The sequence below is a fragment of the Aegilops tauschii genome, chromosome 2, assembly GCF_002575655.3.
Source record: "Aegilops tauschii subsp. strangulata cultivar AL8/78 chromosome 2, Aet v6.0, whole genome shotgun sequence".
NCBI classification, from domain to species: Eukaryota; Viridiplantae; Streptophyta; class Magnoliopsida; order Poales; family Poaceae; genus Aegilops; species Aegilops tauschii.
The window spans coordinates 26,494,755-26,515,814 of record NC_053036.3 but is presented as its reverse complement, the minus strand read 5'-3'; the positions used below and the strand labels follow the sequence as shown (position 1 = coordinate 26,515,814).

The 21,060-nt window shown below is 45.2% G+C and overlaps 1 pseudogene; it reads right to left on the bottom strand.

Moving 5' to 3' along the window:
- Positions 1-14,934: 14,934 nt before the first annotated feature.
- On the bottom strand, positions 14,935-18,932 carry LOC109780058 (F-box/FBD/LRR-repeat protein At1g51370-like; annotated as a pseudogene).
- Positions 18,933-21,060: the final 2,128 nt, after the last annotated feature.

Sequence of the window (21,060 nt, the reverse complement as noted above, 5' to 3'; positions counted from 1 at the left end):
CACCACTGAAAGAGGTCATGCAACATACTCAACTATGCCAGAGCCCATAATGGCTTGTGGCTGCACACGGAAGTTTCTAGCATGAATAATCTTAAGATCCGTTTGAGCCTGGGTGGCGGACCGTAGGATGATCACACGGGTACTCCAGGATATCCTAGGACAACACTGGATTCTCCAGGTGCCCAAACAAGCAATCCACCCAGATGTGCATTAAAGTTTCCACCTTAAGTTAAACTATTAATTAGCATCTCACATCTATCATGGATACACTCAAACCCAATCCACGTCTATGAGCATAGCATGGCAATTATAAGCATAACATAGAAATAACTCCCAAGGTTTGATAACAAAATAGGGCAATAGGTTCTACCTCATCAACTACTTCCCAAACCCACAAGTTAATCACATCCTAATCATGCAGTGTTTGCGGATTGGAACTAATGCATAAAAACTGGGTATGAAAAGAGTATGATCAATGTGTTAATTGCCTTGCTGACGATCCGCAAAACCTAGGGACTCGTAGTAGCACGCTTCGCACTCCGGGAATTCTATCGCAAACAAACAATAGCATACATAAGCAATCAACCACGGATGCACGGGTAAAACTCAAATAAGTAGAATTAACCGGAAATTTCAACTTAAGAACTCCGGTTTGCAAAAAGAATCAAATCAAACGGAGCAACGAAACTCAAACTGCGAAAGAAACAAGATCCGATTACTAATCTGGACTAAAGTCAAATTTTACAGTACCAAAATCTTGTTCAAGTTGGTTAAAAAGAAAGAGGGCTTCGAGACGAAGACCTAGGCACTTGAATCGCCTGATTCCGATAAACGAGCGAAAAGATAAACTAAAACGAAAATCGGATCAGAAATCGCGATCGAAAATAATCGCAAAAAACCCGAGAAAAAGAAAAACAAACGAACAGGCTAACGAACGAACGTTCGTTGTCTGTGACTAAATGGCGAAAACCGTTCGTTAAAACGAACGTACGGACGAACATCCGCTAAATAAACTAAACCGAGAAAACCAACGAATCGATCTAAAAAACGTAACTAGGTTTTCTTTTAAACCGACGGCTTTTACCTAAACCGAAAAAAAGAACCGAACGGCGAGATTTGCGAACTCCGGCGCGGCTCCGGCGGCTTCCGGCAAGCGAGCGGCGGCGCGGGCGACGGCGGGGTGTGGCGCGGGGCGGCGGACGGCGGCGCGGCAGCGGCGCAGCAGCAGGCGGCGAGCGGCGGCGTGCGGCAGTGGCGCGAGGCGGCGGGGCTGGCGGTTGGCGGCGGCGACTTGGGGCTCCAAGGGGGCCCTGGGTCCGGCTTTTAAAGGGGGAGGGGAAGCGGCTTGCGGGAGGGGCGATGCCATGGCGGCGGCGGCGGCTCGGACTCCCTCGAGGAGTCCGGCTCGGAGACGACGGCGGCGTGGGGCTAGCTGGGCCAGTTGGGCCGCAACCCAGTTCGGTCCGGCGGGCTTTCTCTTCTTTTTTTCTTTTTTTAAACATATTCCACCGAAAAGAAATCCTAGAAAAATAAATTAAAATCTAAAAATACCAAAACAAATTTTTACCGTCTAAATAAAATATTTAGAAAAAGGTGAACATTTTCTTGGCCTAAAATGCAATTTTTGAAAAATGCATAAATTTTTCCTATGCAAATAAAATAGCAATAAAATCTGAATAAAATCAAATATTCGAATTTAATATTTTTCCTCCTATATTTCGTTTATTTTGGAGAAGTCATATTTTCTCCTCTCTTATATTTTTATATGAAATATTTTCGGAGAGAAAAATAGTAAAACAACTGTTCCTTGTTTCGATATTTGATAAAATTCAAATATGAAAACCGTGAAATCCCCAACTCTCTCCAAGGGTCCTTGAGTTGCTTAGAATTTCGAGGATCGTGATACGAAATGCAAATAAAATATGATATGCATGAATGACCTACGTATAACATTCCAAATTGAAAATTTGGGATGTTACAGCCGCCACCAGGAGTGCCTCCCCCGACCCCTCCACCTCCACCGACCCCCCCCCCCCCCCACCGCCACCTCCACCGAGATCGTCCACCGCCACCCCGTCCGCCGCCACCTACGCTGCCACCCCTTCCGCCGTCGCTGCCGCCACCTCGTCCGCCGTCGCTCCCGCCACCCCGTCCGCCCTCAGCGCCCCACCCCGTCCGCCCCTCAGTGCCCCACCCCGTCCGCTGCCACCTCCGCCGCCACCCCATCCGCCGTCGCTGCCGCCACCCCCGTCCGCCCCTCAGCGCCCCGCCCTTTCCTCCAAGGTCCACCATAGCCGCCGCCCCGCACCGCTGCGGCCACGGCCACCGAGCTCCACCGTTGGTTTTTTATATTTAGGTGTGTATATATGTGCATATATAATGAATGGTGTATGTGAGTGTGTGTGTGGGAGAGGGGTGCTATTGATGTGTGTGTGTGCATGTGTGAATGAGTGTGTGATGTGTGTGTATGGATATGTGACTGTGTTTGTGCGTGGGGGGTGTGAGAGTGAGTGTTATTGATGTTTGTGTGTTTGACATATGATTGACACAACTTCATTCTTTCATGCAGGACATGCATCTATTTTGACAATAGAGAGAGTGAATTCCGTTGCACGCTTCAAGGGTAATCTCTTCCCGTTCATGTGTAGGTTTTCATTATTTGTAGATCACCTAAATACTCGCGTAACCTAGGTGTCTTCTGTTCGGAAGGGTTGTATCTATAAATATGCAAGTCTTTGCATATTTATAACCTCAACTCTGTCGAATTGTCCATGTTTTTCATGGACAACCCGAGGATGTGTAGGCGGGTCGTTTTCATGATGTACTTAGATCCGAGACAGAATTTCGATAGTGTCGCCTTGCTGTTCTCTAGATACACATCCTCTTGGCCTATTGCTGAGACGTGTATTTGGAGAACAGCGGGGAGGTGCTGCCGAAATTTTGTCTCGGGTCGGAGTACGTCATGAAAGCGGACCCAACCTACACATTCTCGGGTGGGATTAGGACCTATCTTTACCTATTACATAGCTCAGTTCATGTCGTAAAACTTGATGGAACCACTTGTTACATAAAAAAATTATGTGTGTGTTTCACTTTATATCAGAGGATGGAAGAACGTGAGTGGATGTACACCGGACATCCCAGCATGGAGGGTATGACCCCTGAGTGGAGGTCAAAGACCAATGATTTCCTGGAATTAGTATTTGCTGGAGAAACGCCATTTGTGGAATTTTGTGCCCATGCACGGAGTGTGATAACCAGACCGAAAGAGATAAGATTACTATGAGTAAACACTTAGGCAAATATGGGTTTACGCCAGGCTATTACCGGTGGATCTTTCACGGTGAGACCGAACAGTCCAGGGCGGAGGTGGTGCGACAACGCACCGGCGAATATGATACTCGGATTGAAAACCTGTTAGATGACATCCGCCGTGCGGATCCGCGGGAGGACCCGAACTCCGAGGAGCCACCGGAAAGCCCTGAAGAGTATCATGCAGCTTTGTTTGCGGCACAGAAACCCCTTCACGCCCATACAGAGGTTACTCAACTAGATGTCATTGCACGCCTAATGGCCCTGAAGGCAAACCATAACATGAACATAATTTGCTTCAATGAGTTATTGTCAGTTATTGCTAGCCTGTTTCCTAAAGAAAATATATTGCCAAAGAACATGTACGAGTCGAACAAAATCCTCAGTTCACTTAAGATGTCGTATGAGCAAATACATGCTTGTCCAAACGGATGCATGTTATTTAGAAAGGAACATAAAGATATGAATTATTGTGTCAAGTGCAAATCCTCTAGGTATATTGAGGTCATAGATGATGATGGTAGCAAGAGGCAGCTCACAATTGCCATCAATATCCTTCAATATCTTTCATTCACGGAAAGGATCCAGAGGCTTTATATGACCAAGGAAACTGCCCAATATATGAGATGGGCCCCCGAAGGGAAGATGTACAATACAAAAAAGATGCAACATCCACGGGATGGTGAAGCATGGAAGAAATTTGTTGATTTTCATAAGAAAACAGATGACTGGAAGAGTCTAGCTGTTGGGATAACAACCGACGGGTTCAATCCATATGGTTTGATGGCTGCCATATACAGTTGTTGGACAGTATATGTTATCCCCCTGAATCTGCCCCCTGGTGTTTGCATGCAACGACATCACATGTTCCTGACGTTGACAATTCCAGGTCCTAACTATCCCGGGAAGCATAGAGTGTGTATATGGAGCCATTGGTGGACAACTTACTTGTTGAACAGTGGGGTCCGGACATACAATGCCGTTTCAAAGAAGCACTTCAATATGCATATCTGGTACCACACATCGCTACATGACCTACCGGCATGTGCGATATTTTGTGGTTGGTGTATAAAGGGGAAGTGGCCTTGCCCAGTGTGTCGACAACATGTGACTTTCATTTGGCTGGCTGAGGGTCACAAGTATGTATGCTTTGACCAACATCGGCAGTTCCTTCGTCTTGATCACCCATACAGACAAGACGCTATGCACTTCCAAAAAGGTGTTATTGCTAAGGGTCACCGGTGCCCATCTTATGGATGAGTTAGATGCTCTCGAGCAAAAGCTCGATGGGAAAGGTTTTGTGCGATATGGAGAGACACACCAGTGGACTCGCATTCCAAGCTTATGGAGGCTCCCTTATTTTAAAGATCTTCTACTTCCAGACAACATTGTTGTAATGCACACTGAAAAGAATATTGCGGAGGCCTTACTCGGCACGCTCCTCGACACCGAGAAGTCAAAGGATAACATTCAGGCTAGGATCGATCAAGCCAAGCTATGCAACAGGCCAAAATTAAATTTGGTGCCTCGTGCAAAAGGTAATTCTTGGAAGAAGCCACCAGCCCCTTTCACCCCTTCAATGCCCCAAAGGAAGGAAATTCTCCAATGGATTGTGAACCACTTGTACTTCCCTGATGGATATGCAGCTAATATCATGAGGGGAGTGAATATGGCTACAAAGCGAATAGGAGGTCTCAAGAGTCATGACTACCATGTATGGCTTGAGCGGATAATGCCTGTGATGATTCGAGGGTATGTCAGAGAGGATATTTGGCGAGTGCTGGCGGAGTTGAGCTACTTCTTCCGTCAGCTTTGTGCCAAAGAACTAGATTATGAAGTGGTTGCAAAGTTGGAGGAACAAGCACCTGAGTTGCTATGCAAGTTAGAGATGATATTTCCGCCAGGTTTCTTTAATCCGATGCAACATATGATCTTACATCTCGCGTATGAGGCTACAATGGGAGGACCTGTGCAGTTCCGATGGCAGTATGCACCTGAACAGGAGTTCAAGCATCTTCGTGGGAAATGTAAGAATAAAGCCCGCATTGAAGCCTCCATAGCCGAGGCATACCTGAACGAGGAGGTGGCCACGACCACGACAAAGTACTATCATGATAGTATTCAGACTAGGTTAAATCCAGCTCCTCGTTGCAATGAAGAACCCACCAGTAATGTTTCCGACCTTAGCCTCTTCGAAGGCCAAGGTGGCAAAGCAAGTGGACCGAAGCCCAAGAACTTTTCACCTACTGAGTCGTCGACTATTATGATCTATGTCTTGACCAACATGGAAGAAGTGCAACCGTACATAAAGTAAGTGTAGAACACCTTTATTGACAACTACTCACTAGTCTTGAGTTCTAACCCGAATTCTTCACATTGCTAGGCAATTCCAGAACGAATTATGGAAGCTACCACGCCCCCCTAGGGACGAAGAATCAGCAGACCTTCTTGAAGATACCAATGCTGATGGCGGTTTCATTTCTTGGTTCTCAAGAAAAGTACCTTTTCTAACTTTATGTTACTTCAAGTTGATCTTACTTGCCGGTAATGCTTCCACTAATGAACCAGACAATCTCCTATTAATCTTGTAGGCATATTAGGAGGTTGATATGGATGCCAAAGTAAGAGAAGTAGCCAAAGATTTTGAATACGAGGCCAAGTAATTTAAGGCTTACGACATGAATGGGTATCGCTTCCACACTGATAAACACACGCGTGAGAGGCCCAACCGAAGGTCAATAAATAGTGCAGTCTATTGTCTAGGGACAGATGGACGTCACTACTATGGAACCATCGAAGAAATTTATGAGTTGCAGTATTGTGGTTTACAAGGAGTGAAGCCCATCGTATTAAGATGCAGCTGGCTCAATCCTGAGAAAGTGAGACGAACCCCTAGTATTGGCTTTGTCGAAGTTGAACGAGCATCGAAATATGCAGGAAATGATGTCTATATTATGGCTCAACAGGCTACACTGTGTTTTTTCTCCCATACGCGTGCACATCTACGGAATATATCGATCTCTTGAAGTGGGATGTCGTGTACAAGGTACCCCCGCGTATCAAGGTACCTACCCCAAACAAGGACGATTACCATATAAACCCTAACACATACGAGGGAGAGTTCTTTCAAGAAGCAGACACTGACGAAGACGAAGATGATGGCGTGTATCACGAACATGATGCTATGGAACATGATGCCATGGATGACATGGAAGTAGATAATGCAGAGGACGAATACGAGGATGTTTCCCCTCGAGATTTGGCATTACTTAATTGATGGCACATGTGGCTAGATGAGGATGAGGGCCCCCCTGAAGACTTCGAGGATGAATGTATGAACGGGCGTGATAGCGATGATGAAAGCCCTGATCCAAATGCTGCACCTAATATTGACCCTTATTTCTAACAACTCCATGTAATCGTGTCAGAACTCTATGTATGTGTGTCACAACTCTATGTATTCGTGTGTGTAACAACTCTATGTATTCGTGTCTGCAACAACTCTATGTATTCGTGTGTGAAACAACTCTATGTATTTGTGTGTGTAACAACTATATGTATTATTGTGACAATTCCATTTATTCTTCATATGTGATATATTTATTGTATTTACATCAAGTTGTATCATCTGTACTAACTGGTTTGTTCTTCTACGTATCAGGTGATTGAAACATGACAGGTAGCAACAAGATTCCAAAGGAAAGTTTGAAAAAAGTGAATGATCTGTACAATGATCAACTTGCTCGACCGGTGAAAGCGGTGGCCGCTCCTTCATCGGTTGCCACAACCGCCAAGAAGGCCAAAGGATTGGCGGATCTAGACACCCGTCCGACAAAACAAGCGAAACAAGGTCGAGTACCACACGGGGGAGGAGTAGGAGGCGGACGAGGTGGAGGCGGACAAGGAGGGGGAGTAGGTGAGGAGGAGGAGGAGGCGGACGAGGAGGCGAACGAGGAGGGGGGTAGGTGAGGCAGGAGGAGGAGGCGGACGAGGAGGCGGACGAGGAGGGGGAGTAGGTGAGGCAGGAGGAGGAGGCGGACGAGGAGGGGGAGTAGGTGAGGTAGGAGGAGGAGGCGGACGAGGAGGGGGAGTAGGTGAGGCAGGAGGAGGAGGCGAACGAGGAGGGGGAGTAGGTGAGGCAGGAGGAGGAGGCGGACGACGAGGGGGAGTAAGTGAGGCGGGAGGAGGAGGCGGACGAGTAGGGGGACGAGAGGGACGAGGAGGGGGAGTAGGAGGGGGAGGAGGGGGACGAGGAGGGGGAGTAGGTGAGGCAGGAGGAGGCGGACGAGGAGTACGTAAAGCAGCCCAGAGTAGAGCACCTCTTTCTTCTCCTCGACCCTCTGATGCAGTGTTTCACCGTGCTCAGGAGGAGGAAACAGAGGATGGGGATGAGGCGTGTAAGGAGGAGGACGAGGAGGATTTTATGGAGGAGGTGGTGGAGGAAGAGGAGGAGGAGGTGGTGGAGGACGACGCCGCCGAGAGGAGGCTGGTTGTTCATCAGGTTTCTGAGGGTAGGGATGGACCCTCACGGGTGACAGAGCACCACGAGGTGAGCGGTTTGCAACCGAGCGGTTCGACAATCAGCACTACTTCCAGAGGGAAAGTGTGGCTGCGTGGTCCTTCAAAGCTTCCAAGACGTCCTTATGTGCATAGAGACGTGTTGATTAAACCAATGGGAGAGAAGTAAGTGGTTATCTCGACGCATCCCATATAAATTGTACCTTTTGTCATTTCCTCACATATAATATGACTTCACTCTTCGTAATGCAGAAGCTTAGTAAAAGGTGGTGAGAGGCGTCTGCCACGGTCGCCGAGTGGCATCATTGGGGGTCTTTGTAGGTTAAATTATCCTCGACTGGTCACTTTGTCGAACGGTATCATTGAGCCAGCTTGGTCATGGGATCACTACAAACTTGCACTGGTTTTCCTGGATATGCGTCAGAGGGTTTATGATAACAGAGCCATGCGAGTGGTCAACGATTTCTGGGTAAGTCCTTTCAAACACCTAAATGTCAATACCAAAAGGTTTAAATTTGCCATAGTCATGATTTAACCCTTCTCACACGTATGCATGTTTGTAGGATTTCTATACATGCATTGAGGGTCAGAAGGATCGTGCAAATGTGGTGGTTGAGAATATTGGCAAGAAACTAGTCCACGACATGCACTATGAGGAGCGCGTCCGGTTAGTGGTCAAGTATCACGCGGACTATCTCAACCATAGGATTTCCAAACAGGAGGCTCGAGGGACGCATCTTTCACGGGACAATTACTTCAAGGCAAGTGACGATGGATGCTTGTTATTCCCTACATTACCGCAAAATTAGAATCCTTACTAAGATGTATTTGTTTAATTTACAGGTGATTCCTCGGTGGTGCGCTGACAAACGTTGGTGCTGGGAGAAGATCATCGAACGATGGACAGATCCAGGGTGGCAGGATGAACACAAAGCAATATCTGAACGGCGTAAGTTGATAGGGGGTCGAGGACACCGTCAAGGCAACCTCACCATCCCAGGTGTCGTCTCAAAACATGTAGGCAACCACATCCTTTTTTTTCATCATGTTCTCTTTCATTTGTGAGCATTCCCTTGATTGTTTGGATCGCTTTCTTTTGCAGAAAGAAGACACTGGCAAGGATATCACTTACTTCGAGGCATGGACCATCAAACGTACCAAAGACGACAAGGACAAGGACCCTCTCCACCCGGAGAGGGACTGGATCAGCTCTAAAGCCCAGTCAGATGGAGAGAACTACACCAAAAAATTAAAGGTGATGTACGGGCCTGACGATCCTCACGTGCTACCGTTTGACCCTCTTGTGGCCATTGCCGCGGCAGGCGGTAGACCGAATGGCCGGATGGCGGTTCACCTCGATTCTGTCATAACCTCCTCCCTTCCGAGAGTCAACACGCTCCGTGCTATGAGTACTGGCTCTACTCCTACCATAGAGCGTCACGTACCACATTCCGTGAGCATTATTGATGATATTCAGGTCAGTGCTTCTTCATTGATCCTTCATGGTCCTGCATATTTGCATTTCAACATGAATGACATTTGCATTGCCATATTGTAGACTCGACTGATTGACACCGAGAAAGAACAAGATGAAAACCGGGCCAAGCTGAAGGCACAAGATGATCTAGTGAAGTCTTTACAACATATGGTGGCCAATCTTTATTCCATGCAAGGCCAACCAGTGCCAGAGATGCCACTGACGCCAGAGGAACATTGTGAGTTTCGTTCAAACTATTTCTATCACCATTTTCGGCATTACCAAATGCATTCATCTCACTATTGGGTCAATCCATCACAGCTCAACCCATCACAAGGGTCGAACAATGTTCCGGTAGTTCCACCTCAAGTTGGTGGAGTTGGGGCAGCAAACGGAATGATGCCTTCTAATGTTGATGTTATCACTCCGGTTGGTGGAGTTGGGGCAGCAAACGGAATGATGCCTTCTAATGTTGATGTTATCACTTCGGTTGGTGGAGTTGGTGCAGCAAACGGAATGATGCCTTCTAATGTTGATGTTATCACTCCGGTCTCCAAAATCGCGTGAACTTCATGTTATGTTATGTTTGAAACTGTTCCTTGTATGTTGAGAACTCTTGCATCTTGAGACTTGTAAACTTGTGGTAGTCGAGTGTCTTCACTACTATTTCACCTTTTATGCAATATTTCTTTTATGTGGAATGTTTTTCAGAATCATTGCTTCTTTTGTTCAATGATGCCTATATGTGACATGTTCTATGTGTGATGAACTATATGCTGCTGCTGTATATGTTTCGCTGCAGGAAAGAAACAGAAACAGGAAAAAATGGCCTCCTACTGGTTCGCTTTGCCGAGAGCAGCTCTCGGCAAAGTTGGCCCTCGGCCTGTTCTCGTGGTTCCACATGTCAGGAGGTGACACGTGTCATCCTCCTACTAGTTCTCTTTGCCGAGAGTTGCTCTCGGCAAAGCTGGCCCTCGGCCTGTTGTCGTGGACCCACATGTCAGGAGGCAACACGTGGCAGCCACCTACTGGTTCACTTTGCCGAGAGTGGCTCTCGGCAAAGTTGGCCCTCGGCCTGTTGTCGTGGACCCACATGTCAGGAGGCGACACGTGTCAGCCTCCTAATGGGTCTTTTTGCCGAGAGTTGCTCTCGGCAAAGTCGGCCCTCGGCCTGTTGTCGTGGACCCACATGTCAAGACACGACACGTGTCATCCTCCTAGTATTTCTCTTTGCCGAGAGTAGCTCTCAGCAAATTTTACGTGGTCCCACATGTCTGGAGCTAACGGACTTATCCGTTAGCTGCTTTATTTTGCCGAGACGGGCTGTTTAGCTCTCGGCAAAGGCTTTGCCGAGTGCCCATGTTCTGGTTCTCAGCAAATTCCTGTTTGCCGAAGAGGTGTACGCCGGGTGGCTTTTGCCGAAGGTGACACTCGGCAAAGGCGTTGCCGGCGGTTTTTGGGCCTTTGCCGAGTGTCCGTGGCACTAGGCGTATAGGGCAATTCCAGTAGTGAGTTGCGAGTAAGCTGCTGGAATAAAAGGTTATAAAAGGTAAACGCATTATGCTTGTACAAGAATTAAAGGGAGCATCTTTTTGCAGCTGATTTTAAAAAATTGTGCAGTGCTCAACACTAAACACTGTACATATAGTATACTCATGTATACTGAATGCTGGAACAGATTTGTGGTAGTGCTCCGTACTCAGTAGTGACAAGTCAATTAATGTTTCCATGTGCATGATGAAACAAGCAGAAAGTATGAACTAACAAGTAGCACCGTAGTGCAGAGAATTTTCTTTTTTAAGAATGAAGCTACAGAAGCCCAACCTCCGATGGAATCTCGTAAGTGCGCAAATTTAGCTGAGTGTGCTCTTTAAGACCAATTCCGGGATCGAGGTCATTGACTCATGATAACCTTTTTCAGTAATTAGTTTATCGGAGAAATGCCCTGAAATTATGCAACTAGTATAGTTGCATATATATGGTACTATAGTATACCACACAGAGACCTCTATGAAACTGTAGGAACCAATGTGCAAGTTCTTAATTTTGTGTAACTCTTATTGGTCTGAAGTTACCAATGCATGTCCGGATGTCCCCTCGCAATATCCATAGCACTAATATACTAGCTTACGGCACTCTGCAAACGCGAATGCAGACATTCGTTTGATCGTGACGCGTCTTTGAGAAAAAAGAATAAGAATTCAAGAAGCAAATGAAATAATAAACATTGTGTCGTGAGAAACTTTTATCACCAAATGCCATACAATAAACAGATGAGTGTAAGCATTTGAGGAAATACCGTGATATGCAGTCGCTCGACATTGGGAAAGCATTTGAGGAAAACGGGCACCATCTCTGCCTCATCGCGGACACCGAAACACACTTTTAAGCTGAGGATCACGCTTGTGACAATGGTGCTCAGGCTGGCCTTCATCCCAGACTGAAATTCACCCAATTTAAGACCAAAGATGACACAGTTAGCTCATCTACACCTTCACATATTTGCCAACTCCACACATGACACATGGACAGACTGTAAAAAAGACAATTGTATGTACGTACCATGATGATGGTGTCTCGTATCTCAAGGACATGATTTTGTGGGAGCCCGAAAACGCACAGCTTGGGGGCATCAAGAATCCAGATCAGGCCACGAATGGTCTTGCCAGGTAGCTGCAGGATGAGCCGCTCCAGCTGTGGAGCCTTCAGCACCGTGATGCTCTCCACATTTAGCCCTTCTACTAGGCTTCAAATTTCTACACTATTTAGGATTTGAGAAGAAAAAAAATTTAATCTCTATCATGCTTGTGAACTTATAGACATGCTATTTGAGTTAAGTGTCATTTCTGATATTTTTTGTCACCTGTACCTCGCTTAACTACGGCCAGAGCGTATTCGTCAAACATAATTTCAATACTACAGGTCAAAGGCATGAGAATCTAAGCATTTAGAAGGTAATACATCTAACAAAAAAAATATAATACGTCAGTAAAAGAACATTAATTTTAGTTCTTATATTAAAGTGAAAAGGGGAAAGCAAATCATCCATTGATGAATAATAAACTCAGAAAGTGGATAGAAAAAATTTAAAGTCAGAGAACCCCCTAAACAATAACCAAGATAACCATTTAACGCCGGATCTTTAACAAACATTCAAAGGAAATAATTCAATATAGAATTACTAACAGATGGCTAGTAATCTAGAAGCAATAATTTCTATCATATTTTCCTTTCATATAATCATGATTTTCAATATCTATAAAACAATATACCATCACTTTGTAAATTTCATGAATAGGTGGACACAATAAACAATTATTATTAGAACTTAGCCGGTAACAATTGGTAATGGCTTAAAGTTTAATCCAATTTGACAAATGATTATTGTCATTGCAAATTGTTCTTCTGCAAATCAAGCATAACCAACTAGCTGGTGACCCTTTTGTAAATATGTGACAAATCTTTTTCAGCAGTGAACATTTTATAAGTACATGATAAAAAAAGTGAACTAACCTTTAGAAAAAATATTTTTAGAATTTTTGAAAAATATAAAAGGTTAGAAAGGGGAAAACATGGAAAGGAAGAAAATATATAAAAAAAACACTACTCCAACAGAGTTTGTGACTGTGACTGGTCACTAATTTGTTTCTTTTTTTACTACTCCAAACCTATTAATTAATCACTACTCCAATCCTAGAAAAACACTACCCCAGGAGAGCGAGGCGTCGTCCATTTGGGATCATTTCTCTTGTGCGTATATTTTTGGGCGCTTGTACCTTACTCATCTAGTACTATCTATGGATCTAAGTCAAAATGTAATCCCTAACCATAAAGTTCATTACATGTTAGATGTCTGATGGAGCTGTTGGCTTTAGAGGGTCTGCGGACTCAGGTCCCTCGTCAGCAAGAGCGTTCTCATTTTTTATTTAGTTGCGATTAGTGTCATGGTCGAGGCGGCTGCATCCCAAGTTGGAATAATGACATTTCCTTCTTGCCACCGATCCGGCGGAGCACCTAATGCCGGATGAGGGTGCGTGAAGGTGTGTGGCCCCAATAGATCTATTTGGAACTAGTTGGTGTTGGTTTTTGGCGGATCATGGACCCATAAGGTGTTAGTGGTTGTTGGTGTGTTTACGGGTGTGATCTTTGCTTCTCTTCGTTGGCCAGGGGTCCTGTTATTGTGTGTTGGCAAATCAGGGCCGTAGTTCGAAAAACTCACTGATTGTCAGCTACAACAATGTTTACATGCCTCCGACGAGGGATGGGCAATGTTGGTGGCGCACCTTCAACTCGTTTCGGTGCTAATAGATGTCGTTACGTGGTCCATGGACTTTGTTGTAATTCTTGTTACTTCTGTGATACTTGGTACCGTTGTTGTTGAATATATTTTTAATAAATCAAAGGACCTTATGCACACACAAAAAGACACATCTGCGACTCTCAGAATGGTTACTTTACTAATTATTATTGTCATATTATTTTATTTGATAAGTATAATTGTTCTGAAATAGGCAATGTTTTTCAAGGAGAGACAACTCAAATAGAACTCTAGAGATCAAGAAAATACCCAATTATTCCCCTTGGTCCTTTTTATTCCGCGTATAGATTTGTGTCAAGTCAAACTTTTCAAAGTTTGACCAAATTTATATTAAAAATATCAACATCTACAATACCAAATATATATAATATGAAAATACATTCCATACTGAATATAATTATATTGATTTGGTACTGTGAGTGCTGATACTTTTTTCTATAACTTTGGTCAAATTAAAGATACTTTGACTTCCAGCAAAACTTATGTGGAGACTAAGAAGGACCAAAAGGAGTACTTAACAGCTTAGTAAGTATAGAAAGTAACCCATAAACAAATTTTCTTCTCATAGGGAATAAAATGGTTCATTAATAAATAGTGATTCAGAAAAATCGGATGAGAGAATTCTAAAAGCCAAAGAAACCACTAAAACTATAACAAATTTTTCATTTACTGCCAAATTTGATCAGACGTTCTGAAAAACAATTCAATATAAAACCATCAAATGGGTGGCTAATTATCTAGAAGCAATAATTCTTATCAGTAGCGGCAGAACTTAATCGACTATGATCGGCAAATGTTTAGATTTAGATGTAATTTGACAAATCAAACTGCAACAACTAGGGTAGTAGTCTAGATAAACTGTGCAGGAAAAGAAGCAGGTAAATGGGCAGGAAAAGAAGCAGAGGATTTTTCACATTCTCTGTTGCAGATTCCATTGTTCAAACATATGCACAACCCGTTTGGTATGTTGATCTTCTCTTCATCCATGGCCAAGTATGTACCATTAGAGCCACACGCCGTTTGCACCAAGTCTCTGTATTTGAACTACCAAAACATCATATATTTAGGAACAGAGGGAGTACTGGCAAAGTAGGAATGCAGGTTAGGGCATTACTGTTTGCCAGGTTTGTAGATAATATATGTGCCCCGAATTGTGATACGAAAGCAATTTGCCCAGTATATACAGGAAATAATGCATGCAAAAGCTCTATGACACAAGTATATGTATAACTAGAGAAAGCCTAAAAAGAGTCGTTAAGTTTCGCAGTTTCCAAGTTCACAGTTGATCAAGTGATGCAGAAGACCGATATTAACATCACCAAATCACAACCAGCAACTGCAAGCGATCGACACGGCAAGTTTCCCGCCAACAAGAAACATTACACGGCAAGTCAAAATATCAGCTGCTTACAAGGCACCAAGCCACAAATTTGAAAGTAGACCATCGCAAGTGCAGCACTGCACAGCGAGCAACAAATACCACCACACGTCATAGTTTGCATCAAAAAGCGAGTCCACTTCCCCACAGAAACTATAAGCTCAGCTGTCCTCCTCCCTCACCGTGAACGGGTCCTCGAAGGAGAAATCTGCCCCGACTCTGAGGCTCCAAGGATCGCCGCCTTCAGGACGGCTACTCCAGATGATACACTTTTTGCAGGATTTACTTGCCAGGTTTCCGGCGCTGTATTGCGCCTTGACAAGCGCCTCGTCCATCGAGAACGGTGTGAAGCTTGGATTGGCCATGAAAATGGCAACCATCTCCAGCGCCCGCGCACTCTTGAAGACGAACTCCAGGAAACCAACCTCGCCTCGGTCCCCTTTGAACTCACGGAAAGTCATCAGGTTGATGCGCGAGACGACGTTCTCAATGGGACCAGACTCCTCCCAGAACTTGACGGTGAGGGGCTCACCAGTGGGTTCATCACATTTTTTACTCTGCACAAAATTAGATTAATCAGTCAACGGCTGGGAAAGCATCTGAGGAAGGTAGGCTGCCTACATGGCGAATAAAGGAAGCCTCAAATTAATTATGTTGTTGGGAGAAATGACACATCAATACTGCCATGCATTAAACTAGAACCACCAAGCAGCCTACTGGAAAGAAAAACAACTGTGCTGGTGTTGTCACTATATATACAGTCTCTCATGTATATAACAGATTGAAAAAGTGGGGCAGCAGATTTCAGTAGTCCTAAACAGGTTAACGATGGTTTACCAGAAATATTCTTCAACACAAACTTCCAGATGCGAGCCATGAAAACCAGTTAATATGTATTACTTAATCAAAGACAAGTGCCAAATATTGTGCAGTTAATATTTCTTACTTAATCGAAGACAAATGCCAGATATTGTGCAGTTAATATTTCTTACTTAATTGAAGACAAATACTGCTAGCTGGTAGGAAGACAATAAGAAAAACTAGAACAAAAAAATCTTGAAGTACTAGAAAATGAAGCAGCAGGGCAATAGGAATCAAAATATTAGCATTATAAACGGTGGCACAACAAAACTTCGGTAAGAAATATCTTAACAAATAAAGTCAGTGTGCGTAGAGAACTCGAATGATAATTGACTAAACAGATCTATGCAAATAGGTGAGAACAATGCAAACAACAAAATCTGCATCTGTTGTGAGATGTGAATTTTTTCGGGTGACGTGTAGAGAGATTATTAGTAATGTAAGCAGAGCATGAAAAAGCTGAGATAAATTGATACATATGTAGTTCCATTAGCTGTCTGGAAAGGAAAGGTTTGTAAAAGAAAGTGTATTATACTATTATGGAAGTCCTTTCTGTGAGCAAATAGAGCATTTTGGGGGCTAAGACTTCAGAGTGTACACCTAAATGCGGTATCAGATTTGTAGGAGATGTCAAAACCAGGACCCTTAATGACAACTCTATGCTTCAATGCATGAATGTAGCAGAATGAACTGTAACTACTAAATAGCCTAGTAGTCAAATTCAAAAGAAAGAAAAAAAGCCTAGTAGTGGAGAGAGAGAAAAAGAAGATGATTCAGTCCGCAATGGATGACTTTAGCCTTAACAACATTTTATCAGATATGTTCTTCAATACAAATTTCCGAATGTGAGCTACAATAGGCTCTTTCTATAACAAATTATTAGGAGATAAATTCCTAAGATCCTAATATGGTAAAATTAGTGTACTAGCATCAACATAGAGATTATGGTAGTACCAATACCAGAAAGCCTCGGGAAACTGTCTACTTCAATGTGCTAGTTTACTATGGGTGCCTTTCAAAGGTCTGAAATAAGCATTAATACAGCATCTGTTACAATAACTCCTATTAACACAGCGAGAAACAACAGAACAAGAAAATTTGGACATACGTAAAGAAGCAAAGCACCACAAATCTAGGTATTGGAATAGTAATCATTGTGCCACAAGAAAAAAAAAAATCTTACCAAGTGTCAACATAAACTGATCAGCATGAAAGCCTTAATAATTCGAACTGTGTAGTATAGTCTACGTATGTAGATTTTCAAGAAGACCAGATGGTGGTTGAGAATAAATGGCAAGGCATGGAATTTAACCTACTACCTCCGTTTCAGTTTACAAGTCCTGCACGTATACCTAGGTTGCCAATTTTATCACCCTAATATAAACTATATAACACAAAAATTATACCGCTTGAAAATAGAACATCTGAAGTTTATATTGGTATATTTTTTGTAATATATGACTTGCATTAGGTTGGTCAAATTGACGACCTAGGGATACGCGCACGCCCTGTAAATTGAGAGAGAGGTAGTATAACTGGTCACATATGCTACTCATCATACATTACAGTGCACGAAACAAAAAATATCATATAAAGAGCTATCACAATGATTGACTTGAAGTATGCAATCAATGATAATATGCAATCTCTCCGCAGCCACATACAAAGAGCCATCACATATAAGAACCTCTCACAGCCTATCGCAACAACAGGTAAGAAATCAATACAAATATAAGCCGAACATGGATTGGTGACACATACCACAATATGCAGTCTCTCGGCATTGGGAAAGCATTTGAGGAAGGTGGGCACCATCTTAACATCATTGCGAACACCGAAACGCACTTCCATACTCAGAATCTTCACACCCGTGAGCATGGCATTTTCGCTAGGCTTTATCCCGGGCTGAAAATCGACGAATTTGATAAGTAACATCACACAATTGAGTCATGAGTTCATGATATTTGCTAACTGAATAAATGGAGACGGGAAATGTACCATGATAACAGTGCCATGGACCTCTAGGACCTGTCCTGGCTCTAAATATCCAAAGGTGTGCAACTTGGGGGCATCGACAATCCTGAGCCTTGCGCACAAGCCACGATTGGGCATGTAAGGTGATGACAGGATGAGCCGCTCGAGACATGGAGCCTTCACCACGGCGATGTTCTCCAGAACAGAGCCGCAGATTTGGATGCACCGCAGGCTCTGGCTGACGAGACGCAGACGCAACCCGCACTTGATGTATCCCACGATGTTGAGGACCTCCAGGACGAGGCTCCTGGCGACAAGGGAGTCGACGAAGCCGTGCTCCATTTAGACGAAATAGAGGCCGAGCTCCCGGAGGTTGGGAAAGGAGGCACCATGCAGGGCCGCCGTGCCCGGCAGCTTCCAGACGCCGACGTAGAGGCGGGTGAGGGTGGTGATGGTGAAGAGCGAGGCGGGAAGCGGCACGTTGAACGGCCACGGGCGGTTGACGAGCACGAGGTCCTGGACGCCCTTGGCGGCGAGGAGCTGGAGCCAGCGGGCGAGCTGGGCGCGGTACCCGTCCATGCGGCTGCAGATGAGGTGGACGCAGCTGAAGGGGCCGGGTTGCGCTTCGAGGATGCGGGAGACGGCGGCGGTGACGGCCGGCGTGTTGGCCGGCGTGGGGCTAAAGTCCTGGGCTTTGGGGAGGAGGTGGATGTCGACGAGGACGAGGGGCGTGGAGCGCCAGAGCGCGTGCCAGCGGGAGGAGAGCGCGGCGGTGCGCGCGGCGTTCTTGACGGGGAGGCGGGCGAGGATGTTGCGCAGGAGGTCGCGGGGGAGGCGGCTGATGCGGTCGGCGCGGCGGGCGGCGGCGAGGGCGGTGAGCCGCGCGCCGTTGTAGAGGGGTAGTCGGGGAGGCTTTGGTAGATGTACGACAGCATGAACTCCGCGGTCTCCTCCATCTTTTGCGGGTCGGCGCCATGGCGCCGTGCGTCGGCCGCCGTCGTGACCTGCTCGGCCATGCCCAACGGCGGCGCCGGCGAGGGTTTGTGGATTTGGGGATTTCTGAGTGTAGTGTGGAGGCGATAGTTTTTTTTTGAGCAGATAGTGTGGAGGCGAATGGTCGTGCTCGGTTGGTTCTGCGGTGGTTTCGATGTTTGCTTGGGCCGAATTCCAACATGGCGTTACTAACGGGCCCATGAGTGAGTTTGGACCCACGAGTCAGTCCCCCATTTGATCATTTTGCTAAGCTTGTTTCATTTCTTTTAACACGGTACAGACGCATACGCTCGTACAAACGCACATGTACTCATTCTTACGAACGCACGAACATGTACACACACCTTATCCATATAAGCACCTTCGAGAGATTGAGCCGACACATCATCTTAAGATTGACGATTGAGTTAACTTACTAATGCTATGTGTCACTTTAGTTAAAATTGTATGTTCTATATCGGTATAGAATTTAGAACATTACATTCCTTACACAAAAATAATGGAAAACATTCTTAATCACCAGGTTGATGATTGTGACGCTGCCTCCCTTCTCGCAAAAAAATAAAAAATAGACGCTGTCTCCCTCCACCGCCAAGTGCCTCGGGTACATCCCTTTCTCCATTCGCAGAATCTTCTTTATTTTATTTCGACCTTATCCTTTTATGATATACTTCTTAGCTTCTTCTTCTCGTTCCGCATCTCTCGTGTCTCATACAACCAACACACCTTCACAACCACATAACCTTGTAACGCCGCCCATCTATTCCACAACAGTGGGTCCTTGTGTGTTACACCCTGCATCCATCCTTGCACGGGCTCCAGGCCCTTCGCGATTACTAAAACATTACTATTGTGAGGGGGTCACCAAGAGATGCGTCGATGATACGGGAAGGATACCAAGATCTAACGGTGTTGCGAGCGGGGTGGAGCGCGATGTTTCGAGCCGGTCGTGGGCTTCAGCAAGTGGTGGCCAGATAGTGCCGCACCTTCAAGCGAGAGATGCTAATGCTGCAAGGCCTAGACAACTGGCTCTTGAAAGGCGTGATGCTGGTGTTTCAAGGCCCAACACTGTCCCTGCCACGAGACGGAGGCAGGAGGGCGTGTTATGAACCTGCACCACAATGCTTTAAGGGGTGGAGTCAGTGACGGTTGGGGTGAGTACGTGCGGGGAGAGTGTGTTGTTGTGTTCGACGGGCGTGCCAACGCCACCACAAGGTCTGGTGTGTTGCAGGCAAGCATAGAGGCAATTATGTTGCAAGGTCACCGGATGAACGCCGCTTGCCGGAGAGCCCAAAGGCGGATACCGCGCGCCGCAGTGCTGCAATGCAGCACTTGTAGGAGATATGCCCTAGAGGCAATAATAAATGTTATTGATTATCTCCCTGTTCATAATTATGTTTATGTTCCATGCTATAACTGCTGTGGTTCCCGAGCCCGTATATCCATAAAGGCTCTGGGGAGAACCCATATGCACGTGTGGAATAATAAACGATAAAATGTATTCCTAGTCATGCCTCTAAGACTAGCTCAAGTGTTGCATGATGATTATGTTTTCCCAATCATGGGCATGTCTATGCCAAGCAACTTTGAGGGCACAATGTCAGGAAGGACATTTGTGTTGAATCGACCAGAATTGATGTTATGCTATGAGATACATTCGTCACAAGTTTATTGGTACATAACATAGAGATGGTTAACGTTTGCATGATTCCTTAGACCATGAGAGTATCGAGTTTCTTCATGCTTGCTCCATGAACTTTGGGGTTTGTTAAACGTCATCCGTAAATGGGTGGCTATTACGGCGGCTTACGGGTTCATGGAAAAGTGTGTCAAGTAACTTGATAGCTCAAGATTGGGATTTGCTCCTCCAACGATGGAGAGATTTCTCTGGGCCCTCTCGGTGTTACGGTATCCATCATCGTCTGGCCAGACACTTTGTGATTTGATCACGGGGATGCCGGAACACGATAACGAGAAAAAAGAGGACAATACCGGTAACGAGGTAACTAGCATAGTGGACAAGTTGTTGATCCACGGGAATGCCAACATGTCTCACCTCGGGTATTTGTAACATATCGCGAAGCAACAGGAATAGCACACGGCAACTGGAGGTTCACTCGAATATTTATTCGTGTGGGTATAGGGGTCAATATGGGTGTCCACGGCTCCGATGTTGATCATTGATCGGAAGGGGTTCCGGGTCATGTCTATACTTCACCGAACCTATAG